Source organism: Mustela nigripes, chromosome 5 (assembly GCF_022355385.1).
Source record: "Mustela nigripes isolate SB6536 chromosome 5, MUSNIG.SB6536, whole genome shotgun sequence".
Taxonomy (NCBI): Eukaryota; Metazoa; Chordata; class Mammalia; order Carnivora; family Mustelidae; genus Mustela; species Mustela nigripes.
In genome coordinates this window covers 26,068,149-26,090,309 of record NC_081561.1, presented here as the reverse complement: position 1 = coordinate 26,090,309, position 22,161 = coordinate 26,068,149, and the positions used below count along the sequence as shown (strand labels likewise).

Sequence of the window (22,161 nt, the reverse complement as noted above, 5' to 3'; positions counted from 1 at the left end):
GCCTAGCTGCCCTGGGCCTCTTATCCAACGCGAGGAGGGGGTCTTTGGAACCCCGGATTTATAGCTGCTCAGTCAGAAGTAAGGGAAATCTGGGACTTGTAAATGCCATCTAACGTGGGCTGCACTTGGGGTGTCCGGCTGGTTCAGTCCTACAGCCTGTGCCTCTTCATCCTGGGTTATAAGTTTGAGCCCCACCTTGGGTGTAGAGATTACTTAAGAAGTAAAAATCTTTAAAAAAAAATAAATAAATAAAGTGGTGTACAGTTTTGTGTGATTTGTTGGTGTCTGCAGAGAATCAGAGAATTGGTTTTGGTGAGTGAAATGATAAGGATCCCCACCATGCACGCAGAAACGGACTCGGTGAACACCTGCCGGCCATCCCACCACCAGTAACTGATGAGGGAGCAGGAGGCTGGCTGCGGACAAAGCAAGAGCTGGAACCTTGCACCCCTCTCCACCTGCTCCCCTCCGTAATGTGTGTGACATCCTCAGGCACCCCTGGCTGCCCTAAAAGAAAAACAAATAGTTAACTTGCAGAGATCACAATCCTGCAAGGCAGGAGTCTCCCTTGTTTAACAAATGTCCTTGAGATTTACAACAAAGAAGTTACCTTATCAATAGCCCAATTTCCAGAGGCACATAACTCAGTTCCTCAAGCCCTGACGTCACCCTCCCCTCCATAAACAAAACTAGAGGAGGCTGAGGTAGAAGGAAAAGTAAATAAAGTTAAATTTTTTCTAAACCTAAATCTCACTAACAAGGACGCTTGATAGCAGGAATGTAACATTCCACCAGGAGACTCCCAATTGTTAATGCCTCATTAGAGGGAAAGTGGCCTTGGCTTGATCGTAACCAGGCCTTCCATATCCTGACAGTCTTCTTTACCCCAATAGCCCTTCTGAACACCCCTTTGTCCTCACCTACCCAACTCCTGTGTATATAACCAGCCACTCCTCACATCCCCGGGGCAGCAGCTCTTCCTGCCCACGGGTCCTGTCCCCGTGCTTTAATAAACCACCATTTTGCACCAAAGATGTCTCAAGAATTCTTCCTTGGTCATGGGCTCCGGACCTCAGCCCACCGAACCGAACCTAGGTGCTAGAACCCCATCAGTAACCACACGGGCCGCCTTCTAGCCAGCGGGCGGCCTGTGCTCTTCTCCAACGTCTCCATCCTCTTAAATCTGGACTTCGAGGTCCACACACAGAGAACGATCTTTTTTGGCAGAAATTATAGCGTATTTGCACAATAACTTACCTAATGCTCGTGAACCGCACGGGACTCCGAGCTTCACGCTAAGGACTGGAAGATGAGAAAGAGACGCCGCGCGCACAGGTCTGCTCGGGCAGGGAGCCGCGCACGACGGTCGCAGGGACGCCGCAGCAGGTGAGCGGAAGCAGAAAGCACGACAGGGCGCGAGAACCGGCGACAGACGGAGGCGCTGGAGGGCACCGGACGCTGGGGGGGGCCGAGGCCGGACGACACCGAGGCTGGGGGGACCCGGCGCTGGGGGCGGTCCGCGGTCATGGCCCAGCACCGGCGCTTTCCCATCTGCAAGTGAGGCGGCGGCTGCAGGAAGATGAGCGACGTCGCGGGCGCGGGCGGCTCGGTCCGAGCGCGGAGAGGACGGCCGCCCCCGACGGGCAGGACCTCGTGCACGAAAGCACTTCTGGGCCAGCACTTCCCGGCCCCGCACTGGCCTGTCCCTGAAGCTGAACGTTGCAGGGCGGCCCTCCGGCCTCTGCGCAAACAGCGGTCCCAGCCGGACAACTGACCGGAGCACGCGGCCGTCCTGGGCGCAAAGGAAAAAAGCCTTGGCAGCGGTGGGATTCGAACCCACGCCCCCGAAGAGACTGGAGCCTTAATCCAGCGCCTTAGACCGCTCGGCCACGCTACCACTCCCGGCGCAGCGCTTCTCTCTCGGCCCCCTAGAGACGGGAACAGCGCCCCGCCGGAACCGCGCTTCCGGACCCCGGCCGGCTTCCGTCACTGCGCGTCGGGAGCCCCGCCCACTCGAGCCGCCGGGCGGCCGCGCGCGGTCCTTTCTGTCGTCACTGCGCAGGCCGCCGGCCGCGCGCGCGCCGCGTCTCATGTGCGCAGGCGCGGGGCTCCCCCGGCCGGACGCCGGGACCGGTCGCGGATGCTCGGACGCGTGCAGGCGCGGTGCGCGTTTTACGTCAGAACTAAGGTCGCGGTCGCGGTCGCGTTAGCGGCCGCCGTCTCTGCTCGGCGCTTCACCGTCCGCAGTTCAGGGCGTGGAGCGAGCGGGCATTACGGTGACGACCGGCCTTCCCCACAGGCCCCCGAACTGCTGCTGGGGGGCTCTGCACGGTAACGGCTACCGCAGCCCCGGGCCGCGCCCTCGGGGTTCCGGACGCCGCAAGCGGGGTGTCCTCGGGGCCGCCGCCCCGCCCCGCTCCTCACGGTCCGCTCCCGCAAAGCTCTCCCCGTTCGGCCTTCGCAGGCCTCCCCCTCGTCTAAAGCGGCGCGGACGGCTGAGATGGGGTCGGGCCGGAGCTCCTCCCGCGCAGCCCGGAGCGCCCGGGGGCTCCGCCCACTTCCGACCGCGGCGGAGGCCTGGGTTGGGTCGCGGGGCTTTCCTGGAGTGCGGTCTTCGGGAGACGTGCAGAGACCCAGATGGGACCAGACAGCCCGGCGTGGGGTGCAGAGACGCCCCTTGGAAGTGTCGGCCTGACGCGCTGCTGGCGGAGCTCCAGCAGGCCCGTGGCGCCTGCACCCCGGTCGCCGCGTTCCTCCGTCTGCGGATGGCCGAACCCTGGCTTTGCACCCTGCGGATGGCGGGACTGTCTCCCACCGGGGCCAGGAACTCCCTTACTCCCAGCCCAGGACAGGGCCTCTTGTTGTGTTAAATTGTGCTTAAAAATAAACATTACCTACAATTTAGCATTTTAACCATTTGTGCGTGTAGAGTCGGTGGCATTGGACCGGTTCACCTCCTGCTTGTGGCGTTCTCTCTTCCCATTCCATTTTTTAAACAACCCCGGGATCACAACTCAGAGCCCAACGAGAGCCCCACACTCTGTGAGGGACTGGTTCATGTTTGTCCATCTTCCACCCTCCTTTTAGTGGGGAGAAGGTGGCCTGTGCAGCAGCCAGTGACTGGAGTGAGAGGGTTTCCTTGGGAAGCAGGTGGAAGGGGGAGGACAGACGGATGAATACTCAATCAGGTGATCGTGTTGCTACAAAAAAACAAATAGATACATAAGTAATGTGAAAGGTTACAAAGTGATTCACGGGTGTCTCGTCATCTTTAGTTGCGACACTGTAGCAATTCCCAGATGTTCTTTCCTAGGGAGAGACAATCTTCTATGAAGAAAGCAAAAGCAACACTGTCAGCCCTTTCCCTATTTCCTTGTCAAAGCCTCACTGTTACCTGTTCCACCATGTATCCCCAGGTGGAGCCTCCTTCCTCGCCTGCGGTGTCTGCTGTCCTCGCCTGGGCTCTGTCTGGTTCTCCCTCAGTCCCTCACCCCAGCAGCAGACTCCTCTCCGCTGTCGGGACTGCGTGTTCCCAGGGGTTCTGGATCTCTGAGAGCAAGATAGCCAGAGCTTGGTACAGATCAGGCACTTGGTGACCATTTTAGGCTTAGAGACACAGAGCAAGAGTACCCTCCTGCTGGGTGTTGAGTCAGTGGTCCCTCAAGACATCAGTCCAGGAACCAGATTTCTCTTTCTTGTGTTTGCATTCCTGCCCGATGAACTCAGGGGGAAACGTACAGAACGATGAGGACATAAGTTGAGAGAAAGTGATTGTATCAGCAGCCCACGCACTCATTCAGCAAGACTGACCCAGGGCCAGCTACAGACAGTATAGTCTGTCAGCTTGCCCTATAGACTGAAGCTATTCTGTGCCTTTCTGCCTAACCTCTCACTGGAAAGCAGTGCTCCAGGCCTGATGGCAACTGCTTCCTGAGCGCCGCCATATTCTGTCTTCTCTGTATTGACAACAGTCCTTTGCTTCATTTCTTTTTACATCTCTTTTTAGGGAGCAGTCTGGATGGGACCCCTGAGTGTGCTTAATGCTTTTTTTTTTTTCTTTTTGGTAACTCCTCCACAAAAAGCTCATCAGATGAGAGACAAAGGACTCTTCTTTGTAAGCTGTATGATTTTTCTCCTTCTCTAATAAGCTGGTATCTTTTGCCACAGAGAAAGAAATGTCCCTAAGCTGTATCTTAGCCCACTGGGTCCTGGCCCTGTTCGCCCACCAGACTGCTCCTTGTGGACTTGGTTTCCTACATACACTCAGTGCCAAGCTAGTGTCCAGGTCCGCAGTAGGCAAATTTCTTAGACAACTTAATCTTACACGTGTGTCAAAGTTACTAACTGGAGGAGAGGACTGACCAGATGACAAAGGAGTGCCCCAGCTCAGAGGTTTCAGAAATCAGGAATTTTATCTGGGAGCGGTGGGGAGGCGGGGAAGGCAGGGCATGTGCAATTAACCAGGAGACTGCCGCTTCGTTTAATACGGTCAAGTACAAAAACCACGTCCCCGTCTGCTGGTGAAGCGCAATGAGAGGCACCACAGTGTTTGTGTGGCGGGTTGCAGAGGTCAGGCGTGCTTGGAACTTCTACGAGAAATGAGAAGGAAATACGCAATACAATGTGACCCCTGCTTAGACGGACCAAGTCTCAAAGACTCGGGCCAGGGCGCTCAGCCGGGACCCAGGCAGCACAGGGACCCGGAGCCTGGACAGAGTCGGCCGGTGACAATCTGCGCTCGCGGGTGCGCGGTCCGGGATGCTGGAGCCGCGCGAGCCAGCGTCCGGGGGTCCCCCGGCAGTTCCCCGCCCCGGACCCCTGATCCGACAGCTACAGCCACCGGCAGCCGGGACTGGGCTGGGACCCCGCGGGGCTGGGACGGGGGTGGGGGCGAGGGGTGCTGCGGGGCGACCCCGCGCGCACCTGCTGCCGCCGCCACGTGACTTCCTGGCCCCTCCTCTCCTAACCGCCCTGTGGGTGCTCGCCAGGTGAGGAACGACCCTGCGGGTGGCCGCTTCGGTCCGAAATTCCCCGGGGAGCCATCAACCGACCTGAGATGGCCCGACAGGCGCCCTCGGGTCCACCTGGGGGCGGGGGGGGCGTGCTCTGTAACTCCGTTGCCGGTCGTTTACACTTGGAATATCAATACTGCTGGAGAATTTCTAAGCAAAAGGCACCTCGGGTGAAAATGAGGAGTTAACTCTTCCAGAATTGAAGGCCGAGTCTTTACAGGATCCTCCGTCCGGGCCTGGCGGCGAAGGGGGAAAAAGAGGAAAAAAAAAACAAAAACCAAAAACGACCTTTCCCTGACCGGGAATCGAACCCGGGCCGCGGCGGTGAGAGCGCCGAATCCTAACCACTAGACCACCAGGGAAGTCGAGAGACGGCGCTCTGAAGCAGACTATGGGCTGGACGCACCTGGCCCGCCCCCAGCGCCCGCCAGCGCCCGCCGGGCTGCACCCACCCTGCCGGGGGGACCAGCGGCGGTGACAGGTCCCGGAGCGGCCTCACGGCGCGGAGGCGCGCGGTCCTCCTGTTTGTCGTGGATGGCGCGTCCCAAGGCGGAAAGGCCGCCCGACTGACCCTGGGCTGCCTGCGAGTGCTCGTCGCGCCGTGCGTGGAACGATCCCGCGACCAAGTCATCCGCGTTAGTGCGGGGGCCGGGGGCGGAGCCGAAATAGCTCAGTTGGGAGAGCGTTAGACTGAAGATCTAAAGGTCCCTGGTTCGATCCCGGGTTTCGGCAGGCGGGCGCCGTCTTTTGGAGCCCGGAGCCGTGAAAACACTGGATCTGCCTACAAATATGAAAACATTCCTTGACCCGAGAGACAGCGCGGCCTTTTTCCCAAACAGGGAAGACTGTGCGGCACGAGGGTGGCCCCGGGGCAGGGCTCCTCCGCGCGGCCCCGCCGGTGTCGCTCGCACCGAGCCTTCCCAGCCGCCGGGAGCCGCACAGGCGTCCCGACCCCACCCCCGTCCCCAGGCCCCTGCGCGCGGGACCGGCGCTCCGGGGAGCCGCGGCGGGGCAGGCGCCCGCGAGGGGGACGGCAGGGCGGGGGCCCGCGCCGCGGAGCCGCCGGAGCTGAACCGCGCGGGCCGGCCGCAGGGGACCGGACACGGCCCGGCCGCCCGCGTCCGCATTCTCCGGCTCTGCGCACATCCCAGTCTCGCCTTCCTTGTCCTGGAAGGAGCAGCGCTCCCCATCCGCATCCGCATCCCGGGAGTCGGCAGCGCTCCCTCTCTCCGCGTCGTCCTGCCTGCGACCGCGCTCCCTCCGCCGCCGGCCTGCGGAGTCCGGAACGTCTAACCGTCCCTCTTCGGACGGCAGACACAGACCACAAGCCCTCCGGTCCCGCCCCCGTGACTCTGGCCCAGACGCGCCTTCCACCCACCACCAAGCTTGTTGCGGGAAGAGCTTTTGTCTCCGCTCCTTTCCTTCCCGGGTCGCTCGTCCGCCGAGGTGTGGCTTCCAGTCCCAGGAGCAGAGGACCCTCCACTTCCCAGCCTTCAAATGCCGTGATTCTTGGTGGTCCTCAAGTCAATTGTGTGCAGGCTGCAAAGCACAGACCATCCTTCCCTCCCGGAGCAGTTCCTGTGCTTCTCTGGCGGCTCCTGCCACTCTTCTCTGCGCTCGGGCCTCTGTCTCTGACTGTCCTCTCTCTCCCCCTCTTGTAGGGACCCTTTAGGAATGGCTCCTTTTCAGCTCCTGAACCAATTACATCTTTAATTGTTAGATAACTGTAGATTCACATGCAGTTATAAATAATACAGAGATTTCAACTAGGCCCCCTCTACCTCGGGGTCCCCAGTGGTGACATCCTACCAAACGTCAGAGCACCAGCACTTCCAGGATACTGATTCTGAGAAAGTCAAGGTACAAAACCCATCCTTCACCATCACAGATCCCCGATTGGATCTTTCCTAGCCACGTCCACTTTGCTCCTGCGCCTCTCCCCCATGTGGCAACCTTGATCTGCTTTCCATGTCCATAGCTTGGCAGTTTCAAGAGTGGGGTGTAAGTGGATTCGCCCAGCCTGTCCCCTGTTGAGATGTGGAGGTGGGCTTTGGCTCTCACTGTAGTGAGAGGCTTTCCAGGGCAGGCTTCCCTTCCTTCCTCTCGAGTCCTGTTCTGTGCTATGCATTTACCACTGTGAACATCCTCTCACTGAGAGACATTGGGGTGCTTTCCAGAGTTTTACTATTGTGAATAAAGCTGTTGTAGACCACTGTGTACAGGGTTTTCTTGTTTTCTTTTATTTTTGTAAATACCAGCCTTCGTTTCTCTGGAATAAATAGGAGTGCGACTGCTGGGCGGTATGGAACTTGGATGTTTGGTTTTTAAAGAAACTGCCCAGCTGCTTTCCAGAGAGCCTGCAGGGCTTCAGACCCCATCAGCCACGTGCACAGCCGCAGCCCCACCCAGCTGTCAGGAGCTGTTTCAGCCACTCTGATAGACAATGGCGTGTCCTTGTGCTTGTGATTTGCCTTTCCCTAGTGGCTAATGATGTTGAAACCTTTCTCAGATGCCTATTTACCATCTCTGTATCTTCTTTGGTGAGATCTCTCTTCAGATCTTTTGTCCAATCCGATAAGAACATTCACATCCGGGTTTTTGTGTAAGAAGTCTCTGAAAAAACTTGAAGTTCAGACCCATTGCAAATCTGTGCTGGATTATACCGTCCTCACACAGTGCAATTCCTCCATAGCAGCATTTACAAAATGTGATACAGTCTTACTGTTTTGGGAAAGGTCCAGGGCAGAATGCAGAAATCCCCAGGATAGTAGGTGAGTAAGAAGAGTTTCTTCCAGTCCCAACCGACTACACCGCCCTTCCCCGTGGGCAAAACCTAAATGCCAACAATAGGATAGTGTTTTAAAAAAAAAAAAAAGGCCCAAAATGGAGTCACTTATGCTAAGCCCCTTGTCACCAAACCAAGACTTAAGGACAGTTTTGGCTCTCCCAGAAATGGAATCTTAAACCAATCAATTGAGAATCTCCTGATGGGCACTAGTGAGGTAGCCTGCCTGAGAGACACCCGCCCATCCCCCACAGAAGTCAGCCTTCCCAGAGGAGAAGGGGCCAGAGGGTCTTAACTGGTGGATGACCTCACCTTCCTTCGTGAGGCTGGAGAAGGCGCATGCGACAGATTATCTCCTTGGTACAGATCAGAAAATTCCACACCGACCTGTTAAGACTTTCATTTCTGGGGGAGGTGGACACTATAGTCAGGTTAGGTATTAAGCCCGGTTAGGTGACTTGGCCTAAATGACACCATAAGGAGCCTGGGGTTTTCATTTTTAACAATGATAAATATATATTCAGTCTTTGTGGTGTTCCTGGTGCAGAGCTCCCACAGTCCTTGGAATTTCCTCAGTGAGGAGAGCCACAGGGGTGCCTTTGTTATGTTAATGGAGTGACTTTGGAAAGCTCTAGGTCCTCTGTGGAAGGACACCAGTTGCCCGGGAAACCAAACCTTGAAAATCACTAGTTACTGGTTCAACTAGACCTGAGGAGAGAGTCCAAGGGGCACAGGCTGAGAGAAAGGAGACCTACGCTGTGTAATAGCCCGGGAGACTAACCCGACCGTCACACCCTATGGCCCAGTCCCAGTGGATCTGAGCTCACCTAATGGAAGGTCACTGAAGTGACCCTGTGACAGTTCTGCTGGACAAGACAGTTAGTGAGGCCCCAACAGGAGGCCACGACCAGCTGCGGGGGAGGTCAGAGGCCGGTCCTGGCAGCACCCCAAAACAAAGCAGCAAGAGACTGGATTAACCCAGACAGGCCCAGGATGGCTGACGAGGCAAAGTAGGCCGCAGTTCCGTCTCCCTTGATTGTGCTACATTAACATACTAAAATCTCGGGGCGCCTGGTGGCTCAGTGGGTTAAAGCCTCTGCCTTCAGCTCAGGTCATGGTCCCAGGGTCCTGGGATGGAGCTCTCTGCTCAGCAGGGAGCCTGCTTCCTCTCTCTCTCTGCCTGCCTCTCTGCCTACTTGGGATCTCTGTCTGTCAAATAAATAAATAAAATCTTTTTTTTTTTTTAAACATACTAAAATCTCCTCCCTAGGGTGCCATGATTAGAAACCCCTAACCAATGGGGGGGGGGGGGGGGGCAATAACCAGAAGAAAAGCATGTGAGCTTGTTTTCAAGAAATCCCTCATCTCAGGTAATGACTATTCTGCCCCCTCGTGAACAGCTATTCATGAAAGAAAGCAGCCCAAACCCCAGGGAGGGCAGCTCTCTGTCCCATGAGCTGCCTGCTCTCAGGTCTGCAGACAATAAACTTTCTTGCCAGGGTGCCTGGGGGGCTCAGCCCTTAAGCATCTGCCTTTGGCTCAGGTCATGATCCCAGGGGCCTGGAATCGAGTCCTGCTTTAGGCTCTCTGCTCTGCGGAGAGCCTGCTTCTCCCTGGTGTCCCCCCTGCTTGTGCTCTCTCTGTCCCTCAGGCAACAGTTCATAAGGACTCTCGCAGCTTCTAACCCGATGTCTTGGAAAGCTCCCTCCTGGACAGCTCCCTCAGAGAACTCAGTGACTGGACTGCAAGAAAACCAAGCCTCAAGGAGAGGCCGGGGCACCCTGGGCAGCAGCCTCGGCTGAGCTCCGAGCGCATCATGAGCAGATGAGGAGCGTCAGCCGGTCCCGAGAGCAGGCCCTTCAGGACACAATCAAGCCCTGCGGGCTGGAGTTCTTGGGGACACCCTGGGGCCCAGCTCCGAAGTCAGCTGTGGTCTCCCCGTGCTGAAATCCAGGCGATGGCGGGCTGCATTCCTCTCCGGGAAGCTTGGGGAACCCGGGTCTTTGTTTCCTGCGGGCTGGAAGGGGGTGGCCGGTCTGGCTCGCACAGGCTACTGGCGGCCATGCTCGTGGGAGCCATCAGTCATGGCCTTCCGACATGTCACCTCTCTTTCTGGCTCTCTGCTTCCCCCGCCACTTTCAAGGACTCCTGTGACTAGGATCATCCCCATGTCTCAGAGTCCTTAACCTTCCCGTCTGCAACGTTCCTTTGGTCCGTGCCATTCACAGGTCCCAGCAATTCGTGGGTGTCCGCGGGGAGCATCACCCTGCCCACCGCAAGCCACTCTGCTCTGGAAATCTTCGTTACATTGTGGTAGATCGTCAGAACACCTGTGAGCTCTGCCCTGACAAGGCTCAAGACTTCGGGCTTGACCTTAGAGCCTCTCGGAGCCAGAGAAGTGTCCCTCTGAACACGGAGGTCAGCGGAGCCGGTATTGTCACACCAGCATGTGCAAGGGCGACCACAGCCAGCATGCAGGGAGCTTTACACAAATCATGCAATAATGACCCACTTGGACAGATGAATTCCAGAAAGGCAGCTCTCGGGCCTGATGAAGTTCCAGAAGGGGGAAGGCTGCCTCTCTTCAAAGACTCACGGCTCGGCTCGCAGGGCTCAGGCCGACCTCAGTCCCCATGCCCCGGCCCCACCGGTGTCTTGCAGGGCACCTCCTGGGAGAAACGGCGCAGGACGCGCAAGAATAGAAGCCAAGAAACCAGACTGGAGGAAAGCCCCGGGGAGGAGGCGCAGGAGGACACAAATCTGGCAGCGAGAGAAGGAAGACAGATCCAGGGAGTACGGAAGAGGGAGAATTCCCTGGACTCGTGGATTCCCAGGACTGGCAGCGTGTGGCAGGTACGGCCGAGCCGGCACGCTGGCACGGGGACTCCCCAAGGTCAGCACGATGGGGTCCGGAGCCGGAGGAGAGGAAGCCAGCAGAGCTGATGAGGCCATGTCGCTGGGAATCAGCTCCTAAACCCACTGGAGCATTGGCTCGGAATGGGGGTCCCAGCAGGGGAGGAGGACAGGGGCGGAGACTGAGAAGAAAAAGGAGGAGAAAGAAAAAAGGATATGAAGATGGTAACAGGAAAATGTTTCAGGAGAAAATCTAGGCTAGTCTTTTTGTCCAAAGGAGAGAAATCTTTTTTTTTTAAGAATTTTTTTTTTCTTTGACAGACAGATCACAAGTAGGCAGAGAGGCAGGCAGAGAGAGAGGGAAGCAGGCTCCCCGCTGAGCAGAGAGCCCGATGCGGGACTCGATTCCAGGACCCTGGGACCATGACCTGAGCGGAAGGCAGAGGCTTTACCCACTGAGCCACCCAGGCGCCCAAAAGGAGAGAAATCTTAACACGTCCCTTCATCTGAGAACTGCGGTTTCCTCCTGCTTACAAACCAGTTTCGGTACATTTGCCCGAATCGCTCTGTCAGGACCGGAGCTGCCCGTACTTCCCACCCTCTCCAGGTATATGTGAAACTCGTGAGAAAAAATCCTGCCACACTGTCTTCCTTTCCCGCTGCTGCACAGGGCACACCGCGGACTTGCCAAACCTTGTTGAGCAAACGGGGTCTAGGTGTGCACACGGGGTGTGGGTTCCCTCAGCCTTTCTGCCCATCCCACCCCATGCCCCCCTAGGCTTTTCATTTCTAAAGATTATTTCCTTTCCCTTCCTGCCCTGATGTATCTCAAACTTTTCTACTGGGATCCATAATTAGAAATACCATTCACATCACAACCCTCACTTACTTGTAATGACGCCGACATTTTGGACTCAATTCTCCTTCACCTAAATGAAGTTCTAGTTCTGATCCATTGACATGATTTCCTGACACACAAAGGCATCATAACCTGCGATTTGAAAAACACACAATCATTGACCTTACACTTATTTTAAATTTCCAGTAGCAGCCCAAGATGCACATTTCAATTGTACCTTATACTGACCACTTCTGGTCTTTTTAGCTCTTTTTCTCTTGCCCACTGGCAAATGATTCAATGCATCTCTTTCCTCCTCAGCTCTTTACCTCTTTCCTTAAGCAACCGCGATCTCATGGGCCATCCCAGCATTACTGACTCGGATAGCCTTCCTGTCCTTCGCCCCACCCCCAACCTCTGGTCCAATCAAACACACCACCACTTTCTCCAAAATCTCCGTGTCCTCGTGGGTAGAGAAACCCTCTAACCGTGCTCCTCTCTTTGACCCGTATCTCCTCTCTTTGAACCAAACTTCAGCGTCCACTCCACAAACCCAGCCGAGTCCAAGCAGACTCCATCTTGAGAAACGCGGTGGGCGATTCTTGGTCTTTGGTTTGCTCTGCTTCAGGAGCATCCGGCCCAGTCCGTATTTCCTCTTTATGCAAACGCATTCTTCACTTGGCTTCTGGAGCACCCCACCCTCTGTTTTCTTTCTACTTCATTGTTGAAGTTCCTCCTTTATTTCCTTCTCTTCCCAACCTCTACATTTTGGAGTTCTCCAGGCCTCTGACCTGAGTTCTCGTCTATTCTGTACGTGCACCCTCTGCCTGCCCGAGCTCGCTGATCACGTGACTGTAGGTACTGTCTGTCTACACCCTGATGATTCCCACGACTTATGCCTCCAACCCCATTTCCCACTGAGCACAGCCGTGGATGGGACTGCCATCTCCACTGAAGGGCCAAAAGGCCCCAACGCACTCACAGAGGCCTTGATCTCCTCCTCAGCCTGCAGACCTGCTCCTTCTCCAGTTCTCCTCATCTTGATAAAAGCACAGCAGGAATTTGAACTTGTGAAATAAAACCTGGATTTAAATAAGTTACACTTTTAGTAAAGAAATGAAGAAAGTCCTGTTTCATTTGGCTGCTTGGATGTCCTTTCCTGGGACCATTGTTTTTTCTTTCTGAAGCAATCTTATTTCCACCAAAAAATGAGTCTTTCGTGTGTGTGTGTGTGTGTGTGTGTGTAAGCCTTTGTCACAATCTACATCACATACCATTAAACAATGTTGGAGAAAGAGCATACACATTTCCATTTTACTGTGGTCTTTTTCACAATCCTCATTCTCCAAATGTTTCCAAATTCAAGAAAGACATTCTTTTTATCCCGTACTTTGGAAGTAAAGATTTTACAGAAGGCCAGTGTTTTAACCTTTTTCCTACAGCCCACAACAATGATAGCTATCATTGAGACACACACCTAAGAAGGCTATTTCCTTCCATTTCTATAAAGTCAGAAATCTCATTAGTGCGTATGCACATTTTGAAGAAAGTAAGCAGCAACCATAAAGCTCCATAAACCATGACAGCCTCAATCATGAGTCAACAAACCACATTTGCTTTTAGCAGCGCTGCCTATAAGATGCATGGGACATTCACCAGATACTATCTTCTCATTTTCTTTGGTAAAAAGTTTATCGGCTAAATGGAATTTGGAGCAAGTTCCCTTTTGTATTTGAACAAGATACCAACAATCATTTGTTTTATGTGTCTCATAGTTTCATTAAGTGTACACACTGATCAGGAAGAAGGTTTTCTGTGCTCTGCACCAAGTAAAAGTAGGTCGGAGCTGGGGGGGGTTGTGCTGCTGCTGCTGTATTTTGACACATGACTCAAGTTGACATCATATTGCAGAGAGCAGTCATCTGACGTCATACTGTAGAGAGGAGGTCGTCTGACATCATATTGCAGAGAGCAGGTTGTCTGACGTCATGTTGTAGAGAGCAGTCATCTGACGTCATACTGTAGAGCGGAGGTCGTCTGACATCATATTGCAGAGAGCAGGTCGTCTGACGTCATGTTGTAGAGAGCAGTCATTTGACGTCATACTGTAGAGAGGAGGTCGTCTGATGTCATATTGTAGAGAGCAGGTCATCTGCTGGAATCAGCTCCTCCCTGCAAGAGGCCAATAGGTGGTATGGAAATGCTGTGTTGTTTGTCCACTCAACCTCCGAATCAGGAAATAGAACCATCAGTAAGATAATGCATGGGTGTTTTCTAGTATTAGACCAGCGCTATTTTCAACCGAGTGTTGGTGTCATTTGGGGAGAGAAAAAAATCCTTGATTCAGAATGTCGTGGACGTGTAGGTTCAGTTTCCCTGTGCAAGTCCACACTTCCTTCTCCCCAGGTCACATCCCAAACCCTCTTCTGCATACTGTGCCTGCCCCTCATCCACATCCCTCTGTACCTGGTCGTCCGTCTGGCCTTGAAATAACACAGTGGCTTCGACTTTTTCGGTGACGTCTGGGTCGTGCTGGCGTTCCTGCGGCAATCGCTCTCATTTTCCCTGTCTAAACCCTTAGACACTGCGGTCACGCTGCTCACAGGGAAAACAACGAAACTAGCTTGGGAACGAACAAGTCGGGCAGCGGAAGTGCAGACTTGCCCCACCCCCGAGGCCGCTGTCCCACCGCGGGTCTACCGCGTTGCAATCAGAACTCGTTAAGCTGCACGACTTGAACTCAGAGCACAGCGGATCATCTCCAGGCAGAACCACGCTGGGTTCTTGGCGCAGCGAAGTCACCGAGGGCCGCAGCTCCGAGCGCGCGCCCCCGCGAACCACAGACCAGGGCTCGCGGGACAGGCAGGAGGGGCCGGCGATGGCAGGTGCAGAAGTGGGGCGACACAGGGCAGGCGCACTTGACAGCCCCGGGTTGGCTGGAGGGGCGAGGCCGTGCAGGAGGTGACACCCCTGCGCGCTGAGCTCCGAACCGAGGGGGTCTCCGGGCAGGTGGACACCCGGGGGGACCCTCCTCCCGTCCCGCACCCCAGCCCGAGCTCTGGCGCACCTCGACGTGCGCGTTGGACGCCTCCCCCTGGGGACCATTCACAGTCCCGCGGGTCCCCGGGCCGGACGCCTGCGGCCCCTGGACTGGGGGCTGTCTCCTGAAACGGAGGGCCGCAGGCTGCAGGAGGAACTTGGCCGTGTTGTGCAAGGTGGTCGCACGCGAGCGCGTGGACTGCTGGTGCGCAGGCGGTCTCCGTGCAGAGCGCGCGGACGCGGGGCGGGAAGTGTGCGGGTCTCCCGCACTGACATTGGGAAACGTCCTTCTGGGGACGACCCCGGGGTCGTAGCTCAGAGGAAGGGACCCAAGGCAGGAGCGCCAACGGCTACTTTCTCCTTCTGACTCAGGTTTTAGAAGCTGTTGCAGCACAACCTTTCATTTTTGAAGTGTGAGGGGAAAGAAACCTGGCGCAGAACCACGCTGAAGCAACGTAAAATCTACTGTTAAATTCATGTGCTTAGAAGCCTTTCTCACCTGCCTCCTTAGCGCAGTAGGCAGCGCGTCAGTCTCATAATCTGAAGGTCCTGAGTTCGAACCTCAGAGGGGGCAGTTCTGTTTTTGCCCTACGTCGGGAAATGTCATCCTGGCTACTGAGCCTGACCTTCTGCTGTCAAAGGGCAAGTACCAACCTTCTTCTTCCGCAATGACTTTCCAATGAACAAGCTCTTTTGTCCAAGTTCCTCTGATTTCTATCCCTTACTAGGAGGTTATTCCCCTATTGATGCAAATTAATTTATTGGGGGGAGGGGGAATGGACAGATAAATGAAAACCTGACACTGAATTTTCTCAGCAAGTGTTGTGGCTTCCTCTTCTTAGATGCATGCTATCTTCCTGCCCTGGCCTCCCTGTCTAATCTGGTCCTAACTAGTCTCCCGTCTGTACTGCAGTGGTCAGTGAGCTACAAAAACACATGTCCAAGGATTGCCAGCAGCCACCAGAGCTGAGAAGAGGCAAGGATTCTTCCCTGGAACCGTCAAAGGCAGCACAGCCTTGTGGATAGCCTGATTGGGGGCTTCTAGTCTCCAAAACTGTGAGCAAATTAATTTCTATTGCTTTAAGCCACTTAATTTGTGGCAACTGGTTAAGGCAGCCCTAGGAAATTAATACTCCGTTCTGCCTCTCAGCCACCAACCTCCCACTACGTTGATGCCCCTCTTTTTCTTCTTAGCACTTACTACTATATGAGGTTACCTTCTCCTTTTATTTAACACCAGTATTGTCTATTACCCATCTACCTGCTTAGACTGTATATTCCCTGAAAGTCATCCCTGGCCTGTCTCATCCACTCCTGTATTCCCGGTGCCGAGATCAGTATCGGACAAGGAACACTTTTCAACTAAGTCAATGAATTCATTAGAATATTAAATCTTTTTCTACCACATTCCTTACCACTCTCTTACTCAAGGCAACGAACATCTCAAATCTGGATTTTTTTCCATAGTCCCCGCAGGAGACACACCTGCTGAACTTCACCCTGCAGGCCACACCTGTCTGATTCAGTCAGTGCTGGAAGGAGAGGGTAGTCCTTGGACAGCTCCTGCAAACTGTCTGGACCTGAGAACTTGAATTTCAGGGGAGCTCTCTCAACAGTTCATTCTGATGCAGACTAGAAAAGGCATATAACATGGCTCATCTTAGTGTCTTCTGGACCCTCAGCCTCTGGTTCCAGAAGCCTCCATCTGCTGCAGTTTAAGAAATGCACTCAAAGATTTGGGAGAGGCCAAAGAACTGGATGGGCTATTCAGGCAGGTGCTTAGAGAATGCTTGATCCTTGTTGGAGCTTTTCCAAGCCAGAATGTGATATATTACAGCCATATTTGTGGTATATTAGCATATTCTCACCTGTGTAAAATAAACTCTCCAGTGGAAACCAAATCTGTGCGGCTGTTGAACGGACAAAGAAGGTGTGGTACACAAGCACGCGCACACACACAGTGGAATATTATGCAACCAACAAAAAACCAAAATCTTGCCATTTGCAACAATGTGGATGGAACTAGAGGGTATTATGCTAAATGAAATAAGTAGATCAGAGAAAGACAAATACCATATGATCTCTCTGATTTGAGGAATTTGAGAAACAAGACAGAGGATCATAGGGGAAGGGAGGGGAAAATGAAACAAGATGAAACCAGAGAGGGAGTCAAACCATAAGAGACTCTTAATCTCGGAAAACAAACTGAGGGTTGCTGGAGGGGAGGGGGGAGGTGGGAAGGTGGGGTGGCTGGGGATGGCCGCTGGGGAGGGTCTGTGCTGTGGTAAGTGCTGTGAACTGTGTAAGACTGATGAACCACAGACCTGTACCCCTGAAGCAAATAATACATTTTATGTTAATAAAAAATGTAAAAAAAAAAAAAAAGTGCATCTGTGATAGGAGAAGTGGAAGTAATAAAATATCAGTGACTATGATATCAAGCAATAATGGCTGGTACGTTCACCCCCCAAAACAGGGCCAAGTTGATTTAAAGTTGTGTTCGCCCATGTGGTTGGCCCCGGCAGACCTGGAAATACGGAGTTCTGGTCATAGCATGGTATTTTCCTAAATAAGATTACAACGCCTTTATAAGGTATTGTACAATGCAAGGTTAGATGGGAGTCTTTAGTTCTACTTAAGTTTTATACTTGTCACCCTTATGAAACTTGAATATCCAAAAAAGCCTCCGCAGCCAATCACCCCAGGAGATTGTAGAAATGGCCAAACACATCCTGTGCAAAGAGGGTGTAGTAACTTCACTCTGGCCTAATTTGTTTTAGTTAAATGAGGTCAAAGGCAAAGATTACTTGTCTCTGAGACCATGCATAGTTCGTTCTCTTCACAAAGTTTTGGGCCATCTTCCTGTAAAGCTCCCACTTTTTCACCACTATCTTTTTTCACTTACTTATCCATTTTGTGGGCTAGAAATACTTGACTCCACAGGTTTTCTGTTGGTTTTGCAATTTAGGTAATCTGTCCCTGTCCTGCATAAAAGAAATAACCTGACAAAGGTGTAGGTAGACCTAGACACTGAACACCAGGAAATATTCCTGAGTGGGGGCTTGAACCCTGGACCCTCAAATTAAAAGTCTGATGCACTACCAACTGAATCACCCAAGCCTCAAAGCAAAGCTTGTTCCTTTTATGTCCTAGTGTGGAAAAAAAAAGTGTGTGTCTTAAGTGCTAAAGCTTTCTTTTTATTCTTTCATTATTAATAGTTTTAAGGTCTCTCTTTTTAAGTTTTGTTTGTGTTCCTTTTCCTTATTCCCAACTCCATCTGTTGCGCCTTTGAATAGGGCTCCAGACAACTTCTGCCCCCAGATCACTGGGGAAAAGTAACTTACAGCCTTGTTTTAACACCATGATGGTCATGTGGTTCATTTCAATTATGCATTTATTCATGCCACCAGTAAAGGCAGATTTGAGGTGGTCTTCACAACTTCATTATAATAAGATTAAATTGGAAAAAGTTAATAGACTTAAATCAGGATAAAGGGAGAACAGAGGTAGAAAATTATTTTTTAATTGCATATTATAAATAGTGCTTCCAATACCCTCACACACAACCTCCAAAAGCTAGGAGTGTAAAGGGAGGTGACCCCTTCAAGGGGGTGACAGGAGACTTCTCCCAAAAAAGTTTGTTTAAACTGAGAATTGAAGGCTTGGTATAATAAGTTGGAGAAAAGCCAGCACTCCCAGAAGAGCAGACCTTCAGAGAGCTGAAGGCAGGCCCCAGGTGCCAGCAGGCAGAAGGCTGGGGACAGAGCTGATTGCCGGGAGGGGGGACAGGAAGGCAGGGGTCTAGCAGAGACCGACAGGTTCTGAGGTTATTGTGGCAGGTGTGTGGAGTGGGGACCTCACCTTTGCAGCAGTGCAAAGTCATTGGGGACTTTAAGCAGGGAGAAATGACATGATCGGAAATGATCTTGGAGAAACTATGCTGGTCTCACACACAGAATGGGCCAAGACGTGATGGGAACACAGAGTAGGCCAGTGCGCCATAGAAGGCCTCACGGATTTGACCTAGTGGCCGTATGACAGGAGGACAGTGGTGCAGAGCACGTCCTGGGCCCAGGATTCCAACATGTGGTTCAGCTGATTGCATTCAAGTCCCCTGGCAAAGCTTTGGGAAATGTAACTGGCAGAGCCCCAGCCCTGACGTCACAGCATAGAGTGTACAAAGACGGATTTAAAGCTGTAAGAGGGTGGATTCAGAGGGAAGGACAGAGCTTTGACTAGTGCCTGGCATATACTCGGTTCTCTTACACTTATTCGTACTGAGTAAATGCTTGCTCCATAAGCTGCGATGTTAAGAGCAAGGTATTTAATATCCATCCTGTTCGCTTTTGTCTGAGCCCGGTGCTTACTTTGACTCTGAACATCACTCTGTGTTTCTCTTTGGTGACTTAGAGTCCAGTAAACGGTGCCAGGCACAGGAAAAGATGGACAATGTGAGGAGACTGAGCAGGGTAATTTTTTTCACATAGGATGTCACTGGTGATCTGGCGGTAAGCAATTTCAGAAGAATGGTAAGAGATGACTAATGCGTAATAATAACAATGTGTTGCACCCCAACCTACAACGCCCCATCCCCAAACAGCCTTCTGTCCACCCCTCCTCTCGGCGCCCCAGAGCCAGTAAGTTTCTGACCCTGGTGTTTTTGTTACAAAAATAATTTGTTACAAAAATAATTGCCAAGCCTACCTGAAAGGCGTTTTGAAAATCTTCTCATCATATCAGCAATTAGTATAAGAAAGAACCGGAAGAAGTTTGGAATATTGAATGCTTAGTGGAAAATCGCTATTTTGTAACTGAACATTACATGGTTCTGTTGAACAACAGCAAATTGCCCTTCAGTCTTATCAAGAGATTTCCTCCAATAATATATATATATATAGTACAGTTTGGGGCGGAGGAAAAGATTAAAGGACAAAGATTCGTCACCGTTGAAAGCAAAACACGTGCCCCCTCTGAGGTTCGAACTCAGGACCTTCAGATTATGAGACTGACGCGCTGCCTACTGCGCTAAGGAGGCACCTGCCCCGCCGCTTTGCACAAACCGTCTACCAAGACCACTGTGCGACCTAGTGGTCTCCAACTCCGCAAACCAGGGTTTCGGGACAGCTCGCTCCGGGTACCCAGTTTGGGGCTGGGGGCGGCCGACCCCTCGCCGCCCTTCCCGCGGAGACGCGGCGGCGCGCGCCCCTGAGCCGGGCTGGACCGCAGTCCCGCCGCCGCCCCACCCGGAGCACCGGGACCTCCCCGGAGGCGGGACGCAGGGGCCGGTCCGCGGGACTCCTCGCCGGCTTCCGCCCCTCCTTCGCGGCTCCGAACGGCAGGTCTTGCTCGCTCCTGGGGTCGGGGGGCTCCCTTGCCGCCGACCCAGCTCATCTGCAGCCACACCCTCGCTGCAGCGCTGGTGCCCCAGCGGGTGGGGGGGCTCCGCCCGCGGCATCGGGTTCAGGACCAGCCTGGAGTCGCCAGGAGGCCGAGTGGGGCGTAGGGCGGGCCGGGGTCCCGGCGCGAGCTGGGGCTGGGAGCTGCGAGGGGACGCGAGGAGGGCCGGGGACGCGCGACCTTCAGGTCGGAGAAGCGCGGGCGGCGCGCGAGAAGCGGGCGGTAGCGTGGCCGAGCGGTCTAAGGCGCTGGATTAAGGCTCCAGTCTCTTCGGGGGCGTGGGTTCGAATCCCACCGCTGCCAAGACGTTTTTTGACGGCTCTCCGCGAAAGCATCCTTTCTCGCTCGCAGTGTGGACAGTTACCCACAGGCTCCGAGTCCAGGCAGCGGCCTCTCCGCTGCACCCTCCGTTTTCCCCGGGGCCGCAGAGCGCGGCCGTGCACACCGCCCCGAGTGCGCGGTGGGCGTTCAGTCGGCAAGACCGTAGCGAGCATCTACTGCTTGTGCTGCCGACGCCCCCGTCCGCGTGTTTCCGCCCCCCAGAAGGATCCGACGTGTGTCAGACCTCCATTCAATACACTCATGGAATGTAGACGCTATTTGTTCGGCACCTACTGTGTGCCGGGGGCTTTCTGCCCTGCAGACACAGCGGCACTTACTGATTACTCCATAAACGCCCGACGAAGGAACAGCGGTCGGTGCGCCCGAGTCCGCCGTCCTGGGCCTGCCCGCAGCCTTTGGGTTCACGCTCTGAACCTTCCTGGTGCGGACCGGAGCCCGGCGACTGCGCGCACCGCCTCGCCTCGCCGCCCTCATCCCGCGGACCAGAGCGCCAGCCCCTCCGCGTCCCTGCGCGCGCGTGGGCTCCCCCTGTTCCTGCTCCGAGCACTTCCCTGCGCCCTAGGTCTCAGCTTGGAAGCGCCTTCCCCCGGAAGCCTCCCTTGATCTCCCCCTCCAGAATTACAATTCGTCTCTGAAGACATCGAGAGGAACAGCAGCAAGGTTTGGTGACAAGCATTAGACGCAGGACGCCCCAACGCGACGCGACTTCTACCGTCCAGAGAGCGCTTCGACTCTGAATACGAGCTCAATGATGGTGTTAGCAGAGCCAGCGGCGTAGGCGGCGAGAGCACAGGGTGTAGAAGGAAATGAAAATCCCAGTCTCCGAGCAAAGGAGAAAAGCGGCGAGCTGGGGAGAGTGCAGCAGGCCTCGGCGCGCCGGCCTGTCCCCGGCAGGCTGTCCTCGCTTGCTCCGTGCCCTTCCCTGGGTACCGCTGTCGGTCTGTGCACGCGTGCTCCATTGTCGCTCTAGCCCTCACGTGGCCTTTACTGTAACTTTTGGTAACTTTTGTGTAATTGCCTGCTTTCCCTCGTGCATCATAACCTTTTTTTCAGATACAGAACCACGTTTCTCTTGCTTCCCCCTATCGGGAAGACTGAAGAGATGTTTGTGCTAAATGCCAAGGAATAAACATAACAAAGAACAGCTTTCTCATTTGTAGACTCCAGATTCTGCCACAATGACTCGCTCTTTCTGGATTCAGCTCTGCTACCAGGTGCCTGCAAGCCATTCATTCTTGCTTAGATTACCAGACAACAGATCGTTCCTGGGGTGTGGAGCCCAGGCATCTCTCTGTCCTCCCCACCGCTCCCGGGTGGGCTTCCTCTTTTTTCTTTTTTTCTTTTTTGCATTCCCCATGCAGTATCTGTGAACACCCCCCCCCCCCCCCCCCCCCCCGGAATCCAAGGGAAAGGTGCAGCCCTTTGAATTCTGCCGCCCCCAAAATGAACCAACCCATGGCCGTCTGCCCCAGTTTTCAGGTCTTTACCCACTGTCCTTTCCTAGGGAATAAATGTGCTAAGGTTGAAAAAGCACTCATTCATACTGATGAGGGAGCAGGAGGCTGGCTGAGGACAGAGCAAAAGCTGGAGCCTCGCACCCCCTCTTCACCCGCTCCCCTCCATATGTGGAGCATTCCTCAGGCACCCCTGACCGCCATAAGACGATAAATAGTTAACGTGCAGGGATCGCAATCCTGCAGAACAGGAATCTCCCTTGCCCTACAAGATGTCCTAGAGACCTAAACAGGGAGGTTACCTTATCAATAGCACAAATTTCCAGAGGCAAATAACTCTCGGTTCCTGAAGCCCTAATGTCTCCCTCCCCACCATAAACTGGAGGAGACTGAGGTAGAAGGGAATGTAAATGACAGCAGGATCATAACACCCCACCAAGA

The 22,161-nt window shown here is 53.9% G+C and overlaps 6 non-coding genes across 6 annotated transcripts; 3 read left to right on the top strand and 3 right to left on the bottom strand.

Annotated features, from left to right (window-relative positions):
* Window positions 1-1,815: 1,815 nt before the first annotated feature.
* Window positions 1,816-1,897, bottom strand: TRNAL-AAG (transfer RNA leucine (anticodon AAG)). Its single transcript has one exon. It is a non-coding gene; the product is annotated as a tRNA-Leu (tRNA).
* Window positions 1,898-5,302: 3,405 nt separating this feature from the next.
* Window positions 5,303-5,374, bottom strand: TRNAE-CUC (transfer RNA glutamic acid (anticodon CUC)). The gene has a single exon. It is a non-coding gene; the product is annotated as a tRNA-Glu (tRNA).
* A 297-nt stretch (window positions 5,375-5,671) lies between these two features.
* TRNAF-GAA (transfer RNA phenylalanine (anticodon GAA)) lies at window positions 5,672-5,744 on the top strand. Its single transcript has one exon. It is a non-coding gene; the product is annotated as a tRNA-Phe (tRNA).
* Window positions 5,745-15,028: 9,284 nt separating this feature from the next.
* Window positions 15,029-15,101, top strand: TRNAM-CAU (transfer RNA methionine (anticodon CAU)). The gene has a single exon. It is a non-coding gene; the product is annotated as a tRNA-Met (tRNA).
* Window positions 15,102-19,489: 4,388 nt separating this feature from the next.
* Window positions 19,490-19,562, bottom strand: TRNAM-CAU (transfer RNA methionine (anticodon CAU)). The gene has a single exon. It is a non-coding gene; the product is annotated as a tRNA-Met (tRNA).
* A 583-nt stretch (window positions 19,563-20,145) lies between these two features.
* On the top strand, window positions 20,146-20,227 carry TRNAL-AAG (transfer RNA leucine (anticodon AAG)). The gene has a single exon. It is a non-coding gene; the product is annotated as a tRNA-Leu (tRNA).
* The last annotated feature ends 1,934 nt before the right edge of the window (window positions 20,228-22,161 follow it).